The sequence below is a fragment of the Lagopus leucura genome, unplaced genomic scaffold (assembly GCF_019238085.1).
Source record: "Lagopus leucura isolate 7727_CA_CO unplaced genomic scaffold, USGS_WTPT01 Super-Scaffold_100008, whole genome shotgun sequence".
Classification (NCBI taxonomy): Eukaryota; Metazoa; Chordata; class Aves; order Galliformes; family Phasianidae; genus Lagopus; species Lagopus leucura.
Window position 1 is genome coordinate 303,782 of NW_024962265.1, and position 6,722 is coordinate 310,503.

Consider the following 6,722-nt stretch of genomic DNA (forward strand, 5'->3'; position numbering starts at 1 on the left):
TGTTCTATGATCTTTAAGGACCCTTCCAACCCAACCATTCTATGACTATGAAATCTTCCCAACCCCATGACTAAACTCTCTTTTAGACCTTTCCACTGTTCTCCTTTGACCACTGCACCATCTCAGGCCCCCAGGAGCAGATCTCCTGTCCTCCAATGTGCTGCAGTTCCCTTCCAACACCTTAATGATCTTTCTGTAGGCTCTTACATCAAAACCACTTTTCTCATTGTTTGTGGCTCCCTGTATTTCTTCTTTTTAGAGTGCTGCTCTAAAGAGCAAGCAGAAACAGAGGGGAAAAAATGGTTTCTGAACTTCTCCATCAGAGGTGTTCCTTCCAACACAGTGTCATAGTGACATGTGGAGTCAACTGGGACGCAGCCAGAAGAGCTAAGCATAATGCACTACAGCTGCCCTAATTAGCACAGCAGGACCACAGAGCTTAATTTCGTAATCCTATGACCCAATTAACCAGCTGGAGGGAGAACATCTGTGAATCTGTTTGAAAAGGACCAGCTTGAGCTGTTAGCCTTCAGCTGGGGCTGTTGGAGCTGCGTCACGTACGTGTTTATCTGGCTGGATATCCCAGAAAATGCCATGTATCAATTCTGAAGTGCTGTGTTGCTTCTGATTCCTTGGGATGAGGTCCCTTCCAACCCAAGCCATTCTATGAATCTATGATCCACAAGAAACACGATGACCTGATTTTTGGAAACATGTCTGCCTGTCTGGATTATTTTCTCAGTTTTTCCTTCTGTCTGAGCATTCAGAGTTGCTAACCTCTCATTCCCTTAAGTCTGCATCATCTGGATAATATGATGATGGGTTAGGGTTAGGGTTAGGTGCCATCACATTTTGCTTTTCAGTCACGTAAAGAATGCAGAGAGAATACACTTAGAATATTTCTGATTCTACTTTTGCACGCAGCCCAGCAAAGGCAAATCAAGAACCAGATGCGTTCCTTCAGCAGAAAGTTTGAATTGTTGCTTCCGTATGATACATTTATACAAACCCCTGGAGCTGCAGTTATTTTCATGTGGCTGTATATATGTTGGGGGAAATCAAGTGGTGGCTGCACAGACCAAATGTGTCACAATCATACTTCTGAGCAGCGTGAACATGCAGAACAAGAAGGAATCTTTGTTCTTTGGGGCCACTTCAGCCTTCTGCTTTTTCTTTGTGAATGAGCTGTAAAGGAAGTTGGACTTGATTCTTCCAACTTGGGATATTCCATAAAGCAATTTTTGCTGGGTATGGCTAAATCCGAAGAAGGAATGTTGAAGCATTCAATGTTGTGCATGGAATGAATCCCAAAAGAAAGGATAGAAACACAGAATCACTGAGGTTGGAAAAGACCGCTAAGATCACCAAGTCCATCCCCGACCCATCCCAATAAACTGTGTCCCTCAGTGCCACATCTCCAAGTGCAGGTCGACAAAAAAATGAGTCTAGACTGGGACTTATCTGCTATCTTCAGGAATTGTCATTTGTTTTCTGAAACCCTGAACTTCAAATCTGAACTTAATTAATATGGTTTTGCTGTCTCAAGCCAAAGTCCATCCTCCAAATACTTTGTTCCTGTGGAGCAGGAGGGTGATTTCAGTTCGTCTTCTTCAGTTAAATCTTGGGACAGCATTCCTCTGTTAAAGGTACTAAAAAAGACACGGTCAGTGCAATCTGTCTTCTTATTAAATCCCTTTTTACCCCTAATTCTGCACTAGCTCACATAGCAATACTTGTATATCACTGAAGTGTTACACACAGAACACAACCCATGAGGTTGTGGCTGCTCACTAGTTTTGAGGAGCACTGACATTTGCTTAATCCTGGATGGCATGATGCAGAAAGACTAAAAATACACCCGAGAAATGAAATGTAATAGTTGGATTAAAGTCTGAGCTCCAAAAATAGGGTGCTGAGTAACCATGTCTAAATAGCAAAATCGGAGTGTTCCACAAGCTCCGGCTCTGTCAGGAGCTCTTTCTTTTGACAGCTTATGGAGCTTGTGCAAGCCTCCAGCTGAAGTGTTACAGCCTTACCTTTCACCATAGAGTCATAAAGGCTGGAAAGACCAATCAGATCATCCAGACTCAGACAATTCAATGGGACTGTGGTTGGTTGTTCCATTGTAAATCGTGAATTCCTCCCAGGGTTGTGGTGTGGCGGCACAAACTCAAGTCTTGTGACCAAAACATGTGTTTTCTTTGAGAAGAGGCTGTGACACTTATAATAACCTCAGAAACAGAGAATTCCAGGAATCCCAGAGGATAAAACCCAAAGTACTCTGAGATACAAACGCCGTTTGTGGTCTCACTGGTACTTTCCCAGTCTAAGTTGGGAAATTGGAAACAAAAGTGAATTTCCAAAAAATCACAGCGGAGATCCCCACTGAGCCATGCAGCCCCAGGTCTTCCTCATCTCCTGGATTCCTCGATGGTAAAGTCATGCTGAACTCCAACATGGAGCAATTCCTCTCATCCAGCTCAGGAGCAGCCTTGGGAAAGGTAGGATGCTTTCCTGCAATGTAACAGGCTCACACCCTTCTGCTTGGCTCTGTTGGGGTATTCCTCTGGGCAGTGAAAGCCTTTTATGTGAACTCTGCCAACATTCAGCCAGAAATGTCAAGTTGTTAAGAGGAATCAACATAAATGCATAAATCCTATGACAAATGACTGTGGGTTTCATGCGGTGTATTTTAGTTCCTAGCAGAAAACGGTCTTTCTCTGGTGCTAAACACTGTGTTGTCATCATTGTTGGCTTCTTCTTTCTCCTTTTCCTCCTTCTTTCTCCTCCTCCTCAACGTGCTTCTATGATTCCACCATTCTCCTCTTCCTCCTCATCTCTGCCACCACCATCACCATCCTTCAGCTCCTCCTCATCAGCTCCATTTTTCTTTTGCTCTTTCTGCTCCTCTTACTCCCCCACGTCACCATCGTAACCATCACCTTCCTCTTCCTCCTCCTCATCACCACCACAGTCCTCCTCCTCTTCCTCTCTTTCCTCCTTCATCATCACAGTCACAACCACTCTCCTCCTTCTCTTCCCTTCCTTCATACTCATCATCTTCATCATCACTACCATCACCATCCTCCTTTTCTTCTCCATCATCTTCATCACCATTAGTGCCACCCCCCCTTCTCCTCTTCATCATCATCATCTTCATCATCACCCTCTTCCTCCTTTTCTTCTTTTCTTCTTCTTCTTCTTCTTCATCATCATCAGCAGCACAACCACCCTCCTTCCCTTCTTCTCCATCATCATCAAATTTAGCTCATTAACTCACTTGTAGCACCCATAGCATAAGGTATTTTGCATTTATACACACCTGGGTGGAAGGGCCATCAGGTCAACTCCATTTAGCACCATCTCACAGCTGTGGGTCACACTGACTTCTGCCCCTCCAAACCCCACACTTGCATTAAACATTTGCAGCCTTAATTGGGTGTAACCACAGCGTGACTAATTGCCATCGTGGCACCAGAAAATCAGCTCCTTCTTCCATTAGAGAGGCTCAGTAGTACTGTCGTGCCATATGGCAAAATTATAAACACTGTAATTACTTCCTTGATAAGGAAATAATTTAATATATATATTTGAAATGGCTTACTGTAATTTCTTTCCAGGTGTCACTGCTCTGGGAGAGAGAGGCCATATGCTACAATGAGATAAGATAAAATTAAATCAGTTTGATGGGAAATGAGCCCGGTGTGACAATCTGATCTGTACAAATGGTTTCTAGAAATCTTTGGTACTTAGTACTTCTGGATAAGCCATCCTCCCAGCTATTCCCCATAAATGACCTCAAATATTCCTCAGAGGTAGTAATGCTTAAAGATGATCTCACATCCCCACTGGTGATATGCACTTAGTGCAGGAACACACAGCTCAACATTCTTAAGAAATGAAATAGTTCCTGGATGAACACCCCAAAAAACAGCAAAAACAGATTTGTTGTCCCTTCGTAAACAACAATTTGGGTTGATTTTAGCTGGGAAATACACCCAATGGAATATTTTTACCCAAACAAAAGTCTGCTGCTCTGCATCTTGGAACAAACATTGTGCTTCCAAAGACATGGAATCATGGATGCAACACAAGTCCTGTTCTGAATCCAGCTTTTCTTACTCCAAAATCTTCAGCGTAAGAGTCGTAGTCAACAGTACAATCTTCCTCCATCCAAGGAGGAACAAACAAACATCAGCTGAAAAATACAATAGAGTCATTGGATGAGGCAAAAGCTCATCAGCTATTTATATCCATCCTCCCCCAAAGGCAAGAAAGCCCAAAAATTATTTTTCACATGCTATGAAAGACAGCCCTTATGTTTGTAGGGGTGGTGAAAGCCTTTGAAAATACAAAATTCGAGCTCAGTCCCAGGTTATCTCCATATCCCATGGTTAGGGATGCTCTAGGTCACATTATTGTCCTGGTGGGTAGGGCAAAATGAGAAGGATCCTTTGATGCCGTGCATTGAACTCAGCACACAAAGAGCTTCCTTATGGAAGGGTTTAATGGGTTGATGCCCAAAATTGTGGCCTACTGATAGCTCTGATTTTTGTAGAAAATCCTCCTATGGGAAATAAGGCATTCCCAAGAAACACATTTTTCCAGCTTTGCTAACATAAACTTACGTGTTGTTTACATTATCCAATAAAACTTTCGTAGCTACACGGTTTATTTTTACAGGGATTGCCAAAAAAATCCCTTTGGGATCAGTAGTGAAAAAACATTGTGTTTTTGAGGGTTTTTTTTGAATGAGTGCTTTAAGAAGAAGAGTGGAAACTTCTCAAACCCCAGGGACCTCCCATACCAAATCCCGGCGTTGTTGCCCTCAACTGTTTATTGCTGGTGAACTCTAACCCACTGATTGCTCCTTGTAACACTCATGAAAAATCCTCACCTGTCCAGAGTTCACAGACCGAAGGCTGTGTTCAATCCGCAGTGGAGCGCCTTTAAATATGGAGCTTTAGGATTGTGAGATCTCAATTTGCATGCAATTGGTGCAGCGCTTTGATCTGCAGGATCCTGAATATTTCTGCTAACAAATCTTGGCTACATACAACCAATTCTCAACGTTTCCAGTCTTGCTCTTTGTGAAATATGTTTGGAAGGGTTTAATGATTGATCAAACGGTTACCAACGCAGTACTGTTCCACCATAGAGGTCGTCGAACGGTAATAATTTAACTGCTTCCCATGAAGGATTTCTGGTTGGATATGGAAAGCTATATCCTTCAAATTGCCCTTCCCTTTGGCTGTAGTAAAGCTATTCACCAGTATTCACCCATCAAGACAGAATGAGTTGTGGTCAATGGAAAAGGACCTGGAGGCACACAGAGCATGGAGCCACGAGGTTGTCTGGGGAGGATTTATTGTACAGGCATCTTCCAGGGCCTTGGATCACGGCTTCATTTCCAGTTTGGCATCAGCAAACTCCAGCACTGAAGGCCTCTGATATCTGCATCCATGAGGTCTTCCACCCAACCCAACCCAACCCAACCCAACCCAACCCAACCCAACACAACCCAACACAATCCAGCCCAGCCCAATGCAACCCAATGCAATCCACCCCCCTGACCCAACGCAACCCAACAAAAAAGAGTTTTTGTTGAGAGTTTGGTATAAAAGTTACGCAACCAGAGCACAAAGAAGCTTTTAGCATTGGATCCAACCAGGGGCATCTGGGGGGGGTGGGGTGGCTGCATTGCCCCATAGTACCACATTTCCATTGGGCAGCCTGTCCCCAGGCTAAAGACTTCATTGTTCCCTACTAAGAACTGCATCTCCTCCAGATGCTGCATCACAGTGATACTGCATCCTACTCCAAGTTCTGCATCCCACCCCAGGTACTGCATTCCACCCCAACCACCACATTCCATCCTGGGTACCACATCTTCTCCTTCTTGGGTATCCCATCCATCCCAGTATTACATTTCCTCTGAGGTAATGCATCTCCTGATGCCTCAATCCATTTGAACCCATCTTGCCTGGTCTAGATTTTAGATTTAGGCAAGACATTCACCTTTTGTGCTAGAGGTCTTCATGTTGTCTTTTGTCCCAGGTGAATGTGAAACTCTTCCCTCTTCCAAACGACATTCCTGATGACGTGGGTTATAATGAATTTCCCATCAGAATGACATCCCTTCTCTCACTTTTTCTATTATATCCCCACTTAGGATATCACATCCTCCTCACGTAACACACTATTGCATCCTCTGGGAGTAATGCATCTCCCTCCAGTGTTGCATCCCTCTTTGGATACTGTATCTTTCTCCACTTTGGGTACTGCGTCCCTCCTCAAGTACTGCATCCCCCTTTTAGGTATCACATCCTCTTTTTGGGTACTGCATCCTTTGAGTTTGGCATCCTCCCCACTTTGGATACAGCATCTCCACTTTGGGTATTGCATTCCCTCGTTGGGTATTGCATCGCCCGAGTTTTACATCCTCCCCCTTTTGGGACCCTCTTTGGGTCCTTCTTTGGGTACTTGGCTACCGCACCTCTTTGGAGTCCCGCATCCCGTTCGCATCCCTCACACCCCCACCATCCTCCTCCTTCCCCTCCTCCCCCAGCCCCATCCCTCTCCATTCCCTATTGGTCGACGTGTCCCCACCGATCACCCCGTGCTGAAACCGAAAGCGAAAGAGGGAAGAAAGAGCGAGGCCATGGCCGGCGGCGGCGGCGGCGGCGGATCGCGGAGGGGCGTCGGCGTGGAACCGCTCGGGG